Raw genomic sequence first — 17,227 nt, 5'->3', positions numbered from 1 at the left:
ATAAAAGACATAAACAAACACAAAGTTGTCTTAGCCAATAAAGCTGATCGCGAAAGCCTTTGGTGTAATGGTCAGACGGCTGAATACTTTTGTCCACATAGTGTGTCAATGTTACACCATTGCGTTGGTGCATCCCCATGGAAACGAGTTACAATATCAAGTAGACTGACTGATAAACAAAAAGCTTAGATTGCACAATTAAATTTACAAGTAAAAGGATTTTTTTCAAAGTGCGATTAATCTCAGAAATTCTGATGGAATTCTCATTAACTCACTTATTTTACACGTGTAACTTTTATTTTGGATTTTGTACTGCTTTTATTTTGAAAGGTAGATTGAAGATTATGGCATAAACTTAACCTTAGAAAAAAGAACTTGTTATGGATTTAAAAGGAAATAAAGTAACAACAAAAAAGTAAATATACGATAGCATAAGGCACAGATGACTTTGACTCTTCCACTGAGGTCTCTGTGAAATTTTTAAAATGAAATGAGACATTAAGGAGCAGTAGCTGCAGAACAACATTGCAGTGGCTGACCTAAAGTGTGCTGAAAGAGCGAAAAAAGCAAGCAATCAATGCCATTCAAATAACTAATGCACTATTTATGTACCTCAATTAATCTCAATTAGTGCATTAATGCTGACAGCCTTACTTCAGCTTAACAGAGACTGTGAGACTTTCTGAGTCAAGATGACTTTCAAAATTCACAAGAAAAAAAAGCTAATCTGCTTTAAACTGTCTAGATAGTGTTGAAGGTATCAAGGCTGGCAAGTGTCTTTAAGCTCACAGAAGACCCCCATTAAGATTTAAGTGTCATCTGTGGTTGTAACTTAAGACGACCTGCAGTCTGCAGAGCTACTTGTTCCCATGGCCTCCTAAATTAGAGGGTATGTGGTTTCTGTTCAACCAAAGGCCCTGCCGGTGTGAGCCGTGTGACATAAAAGCCCTCCAGGGTCCTCTGCAGCCCCCGACACGCAAGAAGAAAACGGAGGAGGCCTCAAGCATCCCGGAGGTCGGTATGTCAGGAATGTCTAAGGGCGCAAGTCTCACAAGGGTGAATCTCACACCCACGACAACCTCCCTTCCCCCCATCCACACACAAACCTCCCGCTCCACATGTGTCCTCCTGCTCTCACAAACAAACTGACCCACACGTACACCTCCTTCCTCTCCCTCCTGTGTGTCCTGTTTAACTGCACTGACAGTGAGAAGATCAACACCGTTTCATAGAGATCACTGGTTTCCTTGCATCTGGGTGTCCCTCTTTTATGGTCTTTACACAGCTTTAATTGCCTTTCAACAAGGTGCTGCGGTGACTCAGAGCAACATTAGACCCCCATCTACACTCATTATCTGCAAAAAAAAAAGAGAAAAATCAAGGAGAAAGGGGGATAAATATTTACCTTCTGAAGACAATGAAAGTGGTCTATGTAAGCTCTAAGGCAGACTAAATATTACTGTCACATTTTGCAAACTTTAACCCAAAGTTTCACCACATACCTTACATGAATTTGTTGATAAAAACACCACAACAAAAGACAAAGCATGCTGCAGACACATTTAGACTCCTGGTAATTCATGGCTCCAGCAACACCCTTGCCATCTACTAATCCTATAAGCACCAAGAGATTTCCTGTCGGTAAAGATAATACATGTTTACATTTTTCTTTGTTCTGTCTGACTCAGTTCAGGCAGGAAAGCACCCACCAGCTCACTGTTTGTTTAACCGTTCCTGCGACAACAGAGGAAACCGAGTCTTGCCTAACATCTTATGGCACCGTGTATGAGTCATGTGAAGCGATGACTGATCAGAGACACTGATCATTACACCAGCAGTTTGAGAAAAAAGGCTGAGTGGCAGTCAAGGGCATGTCTAAGGGGGGTTTATGGTTCAATTGTGCAACAACAAAGCACAGATAGACTGAGGAATGGTGTGGAGTGTTCACAGGACTTTGCTTGTTCAACTTTCCAAGGAAGGACTCATTTAAGAGGGAAGGAGGGGGGTTTATCAAAAATATACAAATTTTTCTGTATTTTAAAGCAAAAAAAAAATTGTTAAATTTTTATTCTCTGACAATATTAAATTCTGAGGGTGAGGAAAGAAAACAAACTATTATTCATGATTCAAAGTATCAAAAAGCACAAAAGCTTTAAGTAAACTTCCTATTTTTGACCTAAAATCTGGAGTGAAAAGAGCAGGTTATTAGAATGCAACTGGTTTGTGGTATTATAATACTCATGATTATAAATAATTGGGGCTGTTTCATAATATGAGGCTCATTTATTGAATTAAGGAACTTAACTAACTTTTACTTTGATTTCTTTCCAATATCGCAAGTTTGATGTACCAAAACTTAATAACATAACAAACATCTGTTTCATAAGACACCTGTACAGAAAGGGAATGAATGAATCAGTCAACGTTGCTGTCAAACTTCTGCACAGTCTCAATTTCGCAATAACATTGGCAACATTTCAGCCAACTGACTTCAAAGAAAAGGTTGTAAAATGTTACAATTCTTTGGGACTTTTCAACACTGCAGGTCACAGAAATACCAAATATGCATTATTTTAATCATCAATAGTATTAAAAATTAGGGACCCTGCACAATAATGTTTCTTGACGATATTCAACATGTCGATATTTACAAATTCATTTTAGCTAATACCAATATTGATACCGATATGTAAACGTAGTTCTGACCTGAAACTTAAGTCCCTAAAACAAACTTAAACATTTAAGGAAAGAGAATGAACAACAAAAAACTTCATCCGATGTTGGTCTGCTGGTTCTGTCAAGAGCTCAACAAAATTATTTCTACATACAGTCGATGTTTACAGCTGATATCAGGGATGCACACGGTTAAACGGTGAAATTCATTTCGCAAATTAGCTGCCGCCAAATTTACGATTTGATTTTTTATAAACACAGGCTTAAAACTCTGGTCTATAATGCCCTTTCAAACTACGATGAACCTCCTGCCACTAGAGGCTGCTGTAGTTTCCGAGATCGGCGCTGCCATGCTGGCTGAGCTTTCCCTCTGCACTTGGATGTAAATATGAGAAGCCTAGCAGTTAGCGTGGAGCAGGAAGAGTGCAGGTTGAGTTTTTTAAGTATTAATGAAGTGGAATATAGATTGTTGAGGGTTGAACTCACATTTAACAACTCAACTAAGGTGAAAAGGCCACATATTAAAGCATAATATTACTCTGCAAAGAGGAACAAAGGCTGGTGGAGCTAGCTGCTAATGTTAGTGGGTGCAATGTGAGCTTTACATACTCTGCACAGCGTGGCTAACACAGTGACCCTGTGATGAGTTTAACTGTTTTCTAATTATTTTCTTCTCTTTAGACTAGTTGGTTTAACACAACTTAAATGAACGTTTAGCTCATTAAGGGAAAACAGACGCGTAGGAACATCCCTAGCCGATATGAGCCAATATCTACAGCCAATCTATCCATTCTAAATATTTGGAGAAATATTATATTAGTCAGTTTTTACTTTTATAGCGCTAATTTATAACCTAAGTTATCTCAAGACAATTTACCAAGAGGGGAGGTCTAGATTGTTCTACTGTAAGATCTCACACTAATCACAATGTGTTTGCTGATCTATCACAAAGATGAAATCTTTGAGAAAACTTCAGATTTTCAGTCATATTTCTGATCAAAAGCTACAACAAGTAAAAGAAAGTCTGCACAAACACATAACCTTGCCATCATATCTATGTAATGCAAACACCATGCAGAAGTTTTCCTGCCCAGCAGGTATCAATATTGTTTGATTTTGAGCGTAACATATGTAAGTTTAAATCAGTGTTATCTGGGCAATGATCATTTATCAGCCTAGCCAATTATAAGGGCCAATAATCAAGACTAGGCAGATTATCTGTATTGGTGGTTTATTTTACTGATGGCTGTCAAATGAAAAGCATTATAAAGTGTGCAACTCTGGCTATGCAGCAATGTGTTTCTTTTCCTCTTTCTCCATTTTTACTCTCCACTTTGAAACTTTTGTTTCAGTAAGCATATTTTGTGCGTAGTTAAGATTTTTGTAAAGACTAGTGAAAATATAAGAATTATTGCTCAATATGCATGCATGAACTGTAAAAAGGAGAACAATTTTCAGAGATAAAAGCTCAGCCTTGTTCCTGCTGTGCATATTCATCTTTACTAATATGAAGCAACCTAGAGTTTATAATGACACATTTACATCATATCACATCCCTGATAGCATCAATTTTTGGACCACTTTTGGCTGAGATGAGTCACGGCAAACCACATAAGGGCCAAATCATAACCACATTGGCTTCAGAATTGGGAGGAAATTCTCTTCTCAGAAACTTTTGTAATTGAAACACTTTGCCTAGATAGCAGTATGTACCAATGGGCCATGTGTGGTGTGTAGTTCGCAAACATGACAAAACAAAACCAATAACACAAGCATTTTACCATACCTTTGGTATTGGAGGGAATTTCTCTGGCTCACGTGGGAGGAAGTGGCCTAGATAACAGTATAATCTCAGTAGAGACCTAGCTTTGTAATGGTTCAGACGTGGCTTTTGGACACTCGAGCTGGATTTGGGCTGCCATTCAGTTCTGAATGTGGGCCACATATTTGCTGTTCATTTGGCCATATCTGAGTCAAAGCATTGCTATCAGGGTTGTTGTAAATCTAAGATTGAATTCACTGAAACTTCAGACATAAACGCTATCAGTATCAGCCCTGAAAAACCAATATCAGTCAACTCTATGACAACCCCAGTTGACACTAGACAATGGTTGCAATCAATAACCATGTCAAGTTGTCAATACTAGACCGCAACCAGCACTAATGCTGGCAATAAACAGCTACATAACTGGGGTGTGAGTTTTCCTTTGACTTAAAAGCAGGATATATTGGGAATTTTAGTCAGAAATAACCATGCAATGCCTAGAACAAACTAAATTTTTGTACTTCTAAATCTGACTAATATGTTTACATAAGGCCTCAATCACATTGCGGATTTGGGTTTCTGGTGGATTTAAATTCTTGTTTAGTGCACAATGCTTTGTGCGAGAAATGTGTTTGTGCAGTAAAGACAATGTGCAGGAGTCTGGCTGCCTTCTTGATGAATGAAAACATGAAATCCCCAAATACTAAGTACCCATGACTTGCATTTTTTCCCATTTTAAAAAGATGTGCATCAATATTGCTTGATTTTTACCAGAACTATAAAACAAGCTGAGCTAAGTGCTTGAATTCCCTCCGATCCAGTATGGATACCACCCTTGAAGGGAATCCAGGCACCCATCTCAACATGCACCTTATTCTCGCTTCTTGTAGTTCATGCTTACATGTTCATGCCCTTTTTGTTTGAGCAGAGATAGACCCCCGCTGCCTACATTCCCCACACCTTCTCAAGCTCAAGGTCCAATATTTCTCACTTGGAAGATCACACACGCTCATGCCAGAAGTTCAGCAGAATTCAAAACCTGCCTTCGAAATAAAACAGAACATGAAAAATATCTCATGAGAATGTTAGATGTGAGGGACTTTAGGCAAAAAAATCCAAGACAGTACAGGTGGGTGTTTTCATGATGAATTTAGAGTATGGAGCCAGTTAATGAAGAAGTTATACATGTTAGAGTAAAAGCCACATGCCCCTGACCTCTGTTTATTCACTGCACATCACAACAGCCTGGCCACTAGATGTCCCAAAAGGCAAATTTAATTTCACTGGGAATTAAACCTCAGATCCAATGGCCTCTTCCCAGTGTATCCCTGGGTATAAAGGCCAAAGCTGTATGTCGGTTTCACTTGAACATATAAAAGTAATTATTAGCTTGGCATTACTGGGCTGTATTGCATTGAAGAATGCAGTCAGGCTACAATGTCAGACAGGATGGCTGCAGTTTAAATAGCCCACAGATATGGAGACTAGGAGAAGTAATTAAGGTAAAGGTTAGAGGGCTTATCAACTCTCAACAGCTGGTAAAACTGCACTTTGTGTGAATCCCTCTGCAGCAGTCACGTTTGACCCCCTTAGACTCACAGAAACGCTTCGACACGCGAGCAGTTTGGGCAGCTGTAATGAAGTGTAAGCCTTCTTAAGTATTCAGTTATTCCAGGTATACTAAAGCTTACATTACAGCATAAACAAACACAGTCACCGCAGTTATTCAGCTCTTTATTGTGAGCGTTAGTGTCGTCTGTGGTCAAGTATTGATGACGTGACATGGTTACTGACGGCTGCAAGTGTTGGGTGTCAAACAGGGGTTGTCATGGACAACAGAATTTTAAACGTTGATAGATACTAGGAAAAATCACATAATACTGATTCCTGCTCTGGTGCATGGTAACAAAAATAGAGGACTTGGCACCCAAAAATGGGTGATTTCTTGTTTTTAATGATCAAAAGCTGCAGGACGACTGCACTGCATCGGAAATGCACAAATATGATTTGCGCAATGTTTTGAATTTGTGCAATCTAGTCAGCACTCTCACCTTCTCTCTCCTTTTGCTTATGCAGCTTATAGATAAAATACAGCTAAAGGTTTTCAATTTTCTTAAATTTTTGGTGCATTTTTGGTATCATAGACAGGCCTGCCTTCAGATTTCACTGGGACCCTGACAAACCCAGAGAATGGGCCCTTCCCAGTTGTGATATATATTGATAGTATCAATGTATTTGTGTTGGATCAGTAGTCTTGGTGCCACTTTTAATCAATTTTTCACACTTTTTTCTGCCAATTTTTGCCACTTTAAACCCATCTTATTCATTAGTGACCCCTTTTCAACACATTTTATGCCTGTTTTTGCCACTCTCAACTGTTTTTTACAACTCTGCGCCTATTGTTGCCATTATTAAACCCTTTTCACCAGTTATAGGCCCATTTTAGATGTAATTCACTATTTTTTCTCCTATTTTGCCACTTTAAATTAATTTTTGCCACTTAAACCCCTTCTTCATCAATTTGTGTGCCTGTTTTTGTCAGTTTAAACCCACTTTGCTACTTCTTCATAACATCCCATCATCTTTTCTGCCATTTTTACCATGTTGAACCCCATGTTGCCACTTTCGCTATTTTTGCAACTTTTAACACAGTCTTTAATCCTTTTTCACAACCTTTTCTGCAATTTTGTGTCACTTGAAATTCATTTTGGTCACTGCTTACCCATTTTCACCACTTTTTACGCCCATTTTCGCCAGTCTTTTTTGCCACTCTGCCCCCATTGTTGCCTCAGCTAAGACATTTTTGCCATTATTGACCTTTTCCACTACTTTTAATGCATATTTTCTGCCATTCGTAACCCCATTTTACTACCTTTTCTGCCTGTTTTGACCACTTTAAACCCATTTTTGCCCCTTTGCGGCTACTTTTGCCTCTGTTAACCCATTTTTGCAGCTTTGTAATCCTATTTCACCACCTCTCCTGCTGATTTTTTTTATGGTAAACCACATTTTGCCACTTTTTGCACATTTCTTTGCCTCTGTTAACCCACCTCTCCGCTTTGAATACATTTTGCCACTTGAAAACCATTTAAGCCACTTTTATCCAATTTTAATTCTGTTTTGATAAAAGGGTTTTACATTGTGAAAAAGGCTTTACACTACAGCATAATTACATTAATTTAAAAAAAATATGTGTTCCTTTTGTAAGGGAGGTTTTTGATCAATATAGATATTACAGCTTAACTTTACAAGGTACCGTAATTTTGCTGACCCCCCCATTTGGTGGGGCCTCTGAAATCTTGACCCCAGTATGGACAGCCTTGATTACAGGTAATTAAAATAATGTCAAATGCACAATTTTCTAACCAATGGCATCAAAAGTATTGAAGATTTTGACACTTTTGTGGGATGCAGTTTCAAAAACATTGGTCCAAAAACGTTGCTAATGTTTTTGTGCAATTTTGACAGTTTGCAGAAGTTTGCCTGCAATTTTTAACGCTGATTCCTCTCCTGCGTAACTGTCTTATAGAACTGTCTTTTATTTCATGTAACGGTACTTTTAAATACTGTCTGACATGTTTAAACACGCAAAACCAGAAAATAATCGAATAATCGGCGGATTTTCCTCTAGAAAGTTCTTTAAACTGAGTGAATAAGGCGCATATTTTAAAAACCACTCCATTCATTCATAATAGAAATAATAATACAGCTTATAGCCGATTTACCGGCTCTAATATCCAGGTCAAATCGATGTTTTAGTCGCCTTCACTGAAACCAAATTCTTTATGACCAACATTTGTCACGGCTCCCTCACTCACAAGGCTCATTCATTGAGGGGGGCGAAACCTGTTTTTTTTTCGATACTCCGGAGGATTTCCGCCAAAACTTATCCACTTTTAGCATAAAATGTTAAAACTTCCACCTTAAAACGTTAAATTCATGTCGCACAGGCACCTGCTATCAACACAGACTTCATAAACCCCACGTGTTTCGGTTTAAACCCTTTTTAAGTCTGATAAATGAAGATATTAGCTAAACACTTGTTTGCTTATAATGGTGGGTTCATAAAGAGGAAAATGCTTCATGTCCTAGCGCACTAAGGGGAATGGCTCATTTTATCACCTGCATTTTACCACACACATACCGGAAATGTAACTAAAACTTGTCTAAATGTGGACAAGTAAACCTACAAAAATAGAGTTAAAAATGGAAACAGTTACATTTACCCGTGCTAAAGTAGCCAAGGTTATCTCGTGCCCACTGCCTGCTTACCTGCTCGGACTTTCTCTTCCCTGGCAACACAAAAGCTCTCCAAAAAATACACCAAAAACAGCAGCACAGGTGTATTGCCGCTCGTGTAATTCCCCCAAAAATCAGATATCCGCGTTTCTTCGCGTATCCCACATGCGACAGGTTAATAACCAGAGAGGAGGCTGTAGAGAGCTGCAGCAGTCTTTTTCCAGCTCCTGCCGGGCATGCTGCTGGCTGCTACTACTATGACTGCTGCTGCTGCTGCTGCTGTTGCTGTTCGCTGTGCAGAGGTGGAGAGCTGAGGCGGAGCAGGAGTCCTCTGCTGCAGCAGCAGCGGCGGCGTGGGGAGAGCACAAGGAGGTGGGAGGAGCTCCTAACCAAGCATGCAGTCTGGACAGCAGCCACACAGGCACGCTCTCATTTAGGCTTTTGTCCTACTAGCTGTCATTAGAGATTTTCTTCTGCCACTTTGGCTCTTCAGCCTACACCTTAATCTGGGATACTGAGCATGCTACAATTTGATAACAACTCCAGACTCTAAAAAATTACAGGTTTATACTTATGACTCAGTATGGAGAGGATTTAGCCTATAAATGGTGTTCTTTGATTTCCAGGCTGAGGCAGAGCATTACACATAAATTACGCGTTATTGGCTATACCTTTGTAAAAGTGCCCAATTTGGGGCCTGATTTGTCCCCCAAAATATCAAGGGGAAAGATTCCAATTTTAAGTCTGTTACTACAGATTAGCTGGCCAAATAGTCCCTAGTATCAGCAGGATTATTTCACTGCTCCTGATCAACTCAAGCTTCCCTGATCTTGAATTGTAATAGCCCTCACTCATATAGCTGCAAAATAGGGGGCCAACTCCATATTAAAGTTGTGTATTTGATTGTGGTGTCATTACAGTCCCCGTTAGTGTAACGCTCTTGTGGCCGAATACTTTTGTCCACACAATGCATCTGCAAAAACAAGGTACATAAGTCTATCTTTCAATCATTTTCTGTCTATTTTGGCCAGGAGAAGCATGCAGCTCATGAAGTTAAAAGAAGAGCCCTCTATTCTCCAGATTCTCTGTGCATGAGATGTGTAAATCTGGCACATAAGACATGGGGCTCATGCAGCCAAGCAAGCATGCCGAAAGTGAAAAGAAGCATCCAGTACGTGACTGCCATGCACCCGTTCTGTAACGGCTGTAATACTCAGCCATTAAAATGACTGTCACGGAGGAACGAGGGACGCAGTTAATTTGGTCATGTCTATGATGTGCACCCTGAGCTTTTGTAAGCTTGCAAAGCAGATGGATACGCCCGTTTCCGTGTTTCTCGCTGGCGAATCAACCTTGCAAAGCTCCCATCTGAACCGTCTGGGCCCAGTTAGAAAGTGACAGGACCAATCAGCGATGAGGGGCAGTTCTTTCAGGCATGGCAGAGTCATGACCAAGCAGCAACCTCCGGTCCTGAAAAATGAAGCCAATGCAGAAGTGCAAAAAATTGCTGTACTGCGAGTGTCCACTTGAGGTTGGCTGCAGGAAAAACGGAAGTTCCGTCTGCACACATGTTAAACAGCTGGTTTTGACACAAAATAAACTGGTTTACAGCTTGGTTCAAAACACCAAACGTGTCTCATTAGCTAGTGTCTTATTGTGCTCCCACTGAATTTTTTTGTACCACGATCATTTGGATTATATTTAGGATAAACCTCACTTCACGGTGATTGGCACGTCTCATTTGATTGACAGATAGCTCGGCTGGCAGAGGCTATGTTTCTGTCAACCGGAATGCTAGCTAGCAGGCTGACAGGAAGTCACGCTTAGTGGGCGGGCTGATAGGTTGATCTAAAGTTCGGTTGAGACAGCTATTTCAATATGGAAGCATCCACGAATGGGCTTCAAAAGCTGTTTGAGTCCGCCTATTGTAAGCAGACTACTGACGTCACACGGGATTTGTCCAATTCTTTCTACAGTCTATGGTCGTGACGTAAGCAAGCAGCAACAAGAGGCCAGTGCAATTGTGGCGGAAGAGCTTAGCGTGAATGCTGCTAAAGCGCCAGTTTTATCAGAACTTGACAACATTTTTTCGTCAAAAGAAGAACAAAGAACCGCAGTGAGTTGTTTTCTTTTCAAAACTGACAAAAGTCGTGTACTGACATGTCTACAGTAGCCATGGTTTGCGTTATTCCTCAGTAGCTGCGCGTGCATACCTCGGTCGCGGCTGCGTCACATGTTTTGTTGCTCTGATTGGCCCATAAAGATGTGACAGACAGAACGTTCATCCAATCGCACGCCGAGTGTTTTTCAAATCCTCTGCCCTTTCCCAAATGCTTAGTATTGAAACACATATATCTGGCGTGTCAGGTTGGAGCTTTTGCACATGCATGAGCAATGACACAATGCCAAAGCCCGCCTGTTCCATGGTTGCCAGGGCAAGGGAAGAGCGAGTGCTCTCATTGGTCAAACAAAACTGTACTTTGGGAGTTAAGCGTGCTCGGTACGGATCATGTGGACAAAGCTTGGCGTTAAATCTACTTTTAATGTGCAGGAGTTTCTGGACAGTATTGGTGATTAAATGAAGTAAGCACATTATTTCTCGTAACTGGTTATTGTCTTGGAATTTCATTGCTGCATGTATCAATACGAGGTTTATATTGAAGTATAAAGATCTGGTATCCTTTGCTATGAGAACAAACCTAGTGGTTTTGTATCTACTTTTAAAATACCCATTTTAGCATTCATCACAGTAAATTCTAACCAAAGTTAAGAAGTTGCCCCTCAAGGCTACAAAGAATGTACAAAAGAAAGCAAACCCTCCATTTGGCTGTGCAGATTAATTCTGAAAGCAATCAGTCTCGATCAGAGGCCCTTTCATGTAGGGAAGGTGGATGTTTACAAGATTTCCGGGTTTTTAGCAGCCCCTTCCCTGCTGCTACCCCCTGGACTGCTCCTGCTTCTGTTCATCATGCCTGGGGTGACAGAGGAATAGAAAAACACTGGCCCTGTTACTGAGCCAGGCGGGACCCCCTGCTGGTTTCCATTACAGGCAGCAAAAGGAGAGGCAGAGCTCACAGAGTGACAAACACAGCCGCTGTGCTGGATGAAGGCAGCCATCCGGAGAGATTAACCTTTTGACTGAGCATCTTCCCTTGTGTCTTACTGAGGAATAACACTAAACCGAGGTGTTAAAGTTGCCTTTTTGACTTATTTAAACAGAGCACACTCAGATTCTGCCCCTTTCTTCCCTTATCAAACCTTACCTTTTGATTTTTTTGCTGTTAGTCTTAAGTAAACAGAAACAACAGGCCTAGATAAGATAGCTGATTCCCCCGAAAATGGAAGAAAATTTGACACAGTAAAATCAGGAAGTCAGTCTCTTTCCTTTTGAGGCCTCATGGTCCTGTCCACTTCATGTGAAAGCACACATCTATGCATATGAATCAACTGGACGCAGAACCAACCAGTTTCCTCAACCTCACGCCAAGATTTACAGCCAAGCTGAGACAATCAGCATAAGTGGCGAAGCACGGGCTGGATCCAGGAAAAGTGATATCTTTTTACAAGACCACCTGTTGAATCTGGAAAGAGTCACAATCCCATCAAGAGGATTAAGAGTTTGTTGCCTTGCATCTATTTTTGGCAGTGCAGAGCATGCAATAATTTGGTTAATGGGGTAATTCAAATAGCTTGTGCTTTGCATAAAAATATAGGAGAAAGAAGCCTCTAGAAACATTCTGCGATTTAGTAATGATGCAAATAGTAAATTATTATTTCAGTGTATATTTACTTCCTGTTGTAAGAGGCATGCCATATTGTGCAGACTTGTCAGGCAACATTCATTACAAGTCATTACAGATAAATAAAGATGCTTTAAGATTGCATGTGTGGCATGGCACATATTTGTGCCAATCTTTCTTGTTCAGGCAAATTTTAAATCATAGTTGGCTTTTGCACTGAATCCATGCTATATCCTCTAAACAAGTCATATAAACCCTTGCAGATAGTTGAAAAAGCCGCATTAACTTGCCTCTATCGCATTCCAAATACACTTCTGCATTTGAAATCTTCTTGAGTTCCTTTTTCATGTATGTGCAACACAGTTAGATGTTTTCAGTCAGGTTGGGTCAGGTCTTAGGAGGGAGAACAACACATGGGGAGAAAAAACCTGGTCCATGTCTGCATCAGGCCCATGCCCCACCAGATATCTTCCTAGCTGACCCTTCCTGACACATGCCAATGCCCCAGGTGTCTGAACCAGGGGAAGCGCAGCCATCGTTCGGGGACCAGGCAACTGACCTTCCCATCCCTGATCTCCTGAGCGTGTCAGCATAGATGCACAGTCTTGCCAACAATACCCAAAAATGCAGAAGAGAAGTTGTCACAAAGGTGTCCAGGAAGCATCTCTGACCACCAGTCAACATCCCGACCTCACAAGAGTAAAGTGAGACCAGAAGGACCAAGAACCAAATGACTCTGACTTTCATCGGCATGCTTAGAAACCAGGAATGCCACACTGTCTTGCCCAGCATTGTCCCACAGGCAGATTGAGGTCAGTCTCACAGTCAGCGGATAAATAGATTACGCTGCCAAGGTAGGTGAACTGCTCTACATATTCCATGTTCTCAACATTTGAGAGACAGATTTGATGGCAGCATCCATGCTCAGATGACCAGTTTCAACACTACATTTCCAGCACTTGCCTACTGCCAACATAATTGCAAAATTCCTTGCGAACATATTAACTATTACATTTGCAGGGATTTTTTCCAAATCCCTGGCATTTAGAAATTTGAATTGTTTTCCACAGTTGTAATATGGACATGGAAACTAAGCTAAAGCTCATGTCCCAACAGAAAACGTAGTTTTGGCGACTTTTAGTTCGCCATGAAACAGGAAGTAACTTTTCAGAGTCTGTTTTTGACACATTCTAATCCACTCTGCAACCTCCAGTCCTCAAAAATGAAGAGCAAGAATAGTGCCAAAAAAAGAAAAAAAAAAGCAATACCGCAAATGTTCACCTGAGGCTGGGTGCAGGAACACCAGAAGTCCTACACACCTCACATGCTAAAAAGATGTTTTTTACACTAGAAATTTACCGGTTTGCAGCCTGGTTCAAAAAACCAAACAAGTCTCATTGGTTAATGTCTTCATGTGCTCTCACTGTACCGGGGGTTAATTTTTTTTTGTACCACAATCATTTTGATTATATTTAGGAAACCTTGCTGCGCACTGATTGGCGCATCTCATTTAATTGACAGATAGCTTGACAGGCAGAGGCTACCTATCTATCAATCAGAATACTGGCTAGCTAGCTGGCAGCAAGTCAGGAGGTTAGGTTGATCAAAAGTTTGGATGAGACGGCGATTTCAATACGGATGCTGCCGCGGACTGGCTTCAAAAGCAGTTTAAGTCCGCCTATTGTAAGCAGACGGCTGACGTCATACAGGCTTTGTCCAATTCTTTCTACAGTCTATGTTTAAGACTCTGGGAGAGAACTTCCTGTTTCATGGCCAACAAAATATCACCAAACTATGTTTCTTGATGTGAGTTGAGCTTAAGCTGAACTGAACCACTGGCAGTTATAAAAAGGCTACAACAATGATGACAATTCAGTTTTTCATGTTCACATTACATTTGTAGGAGGTTAAATTGATTTTTAGAGATAGGGATGTTTACCTTCCTTTAGACCTAATAGATCCCTACAAATGTAATAGTTATTACATTTGCACCTTCTTGGATTGACTTTCATTTAAGCTTTGTGCAGACTATGGAGTCCATCCTGCAGGATGGACTACTTAAGACACCAACAATGACTTTCTTCCTACTTACATCTTAGCAGCTGAGAGGATGCCACGTGTCCAGGCTGTGCAGAAAAAATGTTTTTTTGAAGAAGACAGGAGACATGAGAATTGCCTTTACAACTCTGCTTGCTAAGAGGTACCCTGAACTCAAGCATGGGTGCGTTCACATTAACATGGGCGGTGCATAATTCGTCCCCATTTATCTAGAGTCAAAAATCTCCTCTGGTGCTTGATCTATGTATATCTGACCACAGCATGATGCAGATGTTTCGTTTAGACCATAGGGGACTGTGTTAGAAGGTGAAAAAGGAGATATGATATGTCACCTTTAAATCACTACAGATAAATGAAAAAGACCTTTCGCTTGCACTCTATATATCGCATGCCACATACACGTGTGCACTACTTTCCTGTGCTGGCATGCGGCTGAAGTTGTCAGGCTGTGTACATGGTGTCCTATAAAACATTTTCAAGTTGCTCATCTTTTATAAGGCTCCCTTAAATTATGAAGGGCATCACAGCCACTTAATGTTAATCTGGCCAGCCATGAGAGCCTCTGCCACACTTTGCACACTGATGAATTAGCAGTTTGTTGACTCTCTGCAGACTGCTCTGAGTTTGTATGTGGGGAAAAGGGAGAGAGAGGGAAAACGTGCACACTGCAACATGAGGATGCTGCTGGAGGAGAGCCAATCATAAACCGGCGAGCCACAGATACAACGTCAGGATGCTGAAATATGAGCTGCTCCCTGACAGCTCTGCATGATGTATATTGTTTTCATCTCTCCTGATTCCCCAGTGGTTTGGCATAGAAAGATAGATTTTGGCCCTGCATATATGCATCCTCTGCATTGCTGGGATTAAGATTGCTCCACCTGCACCCTTTTTGCTCAGATTGAATGAATTATTAAAAGGACAATCATCTCAAATTAAATTCAGAGAGAGGAGATGAGGGTTTTAATGCAAAGTAACAGAAAATGGACTTGTGATGACTGAACTCAGGTAAGATAGGTCCAACACTATCTCTCCTTCTGAGTCCACTGTTGGTGTGGATAAGCAGAGTAATATTAAAGTGCTGAGGATGGATTCCTCCAAGCTCAGTGGAGTGAATATCGCAGACTTGGAGTAAAAATGAATACAGAATTATTTTTTTTTTGCAGGTTTTTTTTTTGTTTTTTTTTGCAGTTTTCAGTCAAAATTTCTCTTCATTATACTGGAGTAATTTTCCAAATACTCACTTTTTACCCTCTTTCCATGTTCCAGCATGAACTCAGATATAAATGCAGTCTCAGGCATTAGTGGATCTGATTACACATTTGTGGATCTGAGTACACATTTGTGGATCTGAGTACACATTTTTGGATCTAAATACACATTTGTGGATCTGATTACACATTTGTGGATCTGAGAACACGTTTGTGAATCTGATTACACATTTGCGCATTTGAGTACACATTTGTGGATCTAAATACACATTTGTGAATCTGATTACACATTTGTAGATCTGAGAACACATTTGTGAATCTGATTACACATTTGTGCATCTGAGTACACATTTGTGGATCTAAGTACACATTTGTGGATCTAAATACACATTTGTGGATCTGATTACATATTTGTGGATCTGAGAACACATTTGTGAATCTAAATACACATTTGTGAATCTGATTACACATTTGTGCATCTGAGTACACATTTGTGGATCTAAATACACATTTGTAGAACTGATTACACATTTGTGGATCTGAGTACACTTTTGTTCATCTGATTACACATTTGTTCATCTAATCACACATTTGTGCATCTGAGTATCCATTTGTGGATCTGATTACATATTTTTGTGGATCTGAGTACACATTTGTGCATCTGATTACACATTTGTGTATCTGAATAAACATTTGTGCATCTGATTACACATTTGTGCATCTGATTACACATTTGTAGATCTGAGTATCCATTTTTGGATCTGATTACACATTTGTGGATCTGAATACACATTTGTGAATCTCAGAAGACATTTGTGCATCTGATTACACATGTGTAGATCTGAGGATCCATTTGTGGATCCCAGTACACATTTGGGGATTTGAGTACACTTTTGTGAATCTGAATTCACATTTTTTGGATCTGTGTACACAACTTTCATCTGAATACACAATTGTAGATTTGACAAAAAAGTACTGGATCTTGGCATACATTTTTGGATCAAAGAGCACATTTGTAGAGCTTACTACTCATTTGTCGATCTGAGTACATATTTGGGGATGAGTACAGATTTGTGGATCCATGTACATTTGTTGATCTGAGCACACATTTGTAGAGCTTAGTACTCATTTGTGGTTCGGTGTACACATTTGGGGATTTGAGTTCACATTTTTGAATCTGAGTTCACATTTTTTGTTTACACATTTTTGATTAGAGTACACAATTGTGGATCTGACAAAAAAAGATAGATTAGTGTATGCATGTGTAGATCATTATATGCAATTACAGATCTAAATACGAATTTATGAATCTTTGCCCTTGTTTGTTGATCAGTGTGCGCATTTGTAGATTAATACAGATCCGAGTACGCATTAGTGGATTTGTGTACACATGTAAGGCTCTAAATGCAACTCTTTATTTCAATATGTATTTGTTGATCTATTTAACCTCCTGCAAATATTTTAGCAAAAATTCCTGCTCCACCATCCCAGCTCCATTCAGTCAGAGCTCGAACATCATCATTCATCAGCTAGGGAATATG

The 17,227-nt window shown here is 40.1% G+C and overlaps 1 protein-coding gene across 1 annotated transcript in view; it reads right to left on the bottom strand.

Annotated features, from left to right (window-relative positions):
• LOC121525251 (inactive tyrosine-protein kinase PRAG1-like) overlaps positions 1-8,966 on the bottom strand; it is a 40,622-nt gene extending 31,656 nt beyond the window's left edge. Inside the window, exon 1 of the mRNA XM_041811136.1 lies at positions 8,711-8,966. The gene's annotated coding sequence lies outside the window, so the exon portion shown is untranslated. The remainder of the gene's footprint in view (positions 1-8,710) is intronic.
• Positions 8,967-17,227: the final 8,261 nt, after the last annotated feature.

This window comes from Cheilinus undulatus, linkage group 17, assembly GCF_018320785.1.
Source record: "Cheilinus undulatus linkage group 17, ASM1832078v1, whole genome shotgun sequence".
Taxonomy (NCBI): Eukaryota; Metazoa; Chordata; class Actinopteri; order Labriformes; family Labridae; genus Cheilinus; species Cheilinus undulatus.
Note: the sequence above shows the minus strand (reverse complement) of the source record. Positions and strands in the feature narration are given on the sequence as shown.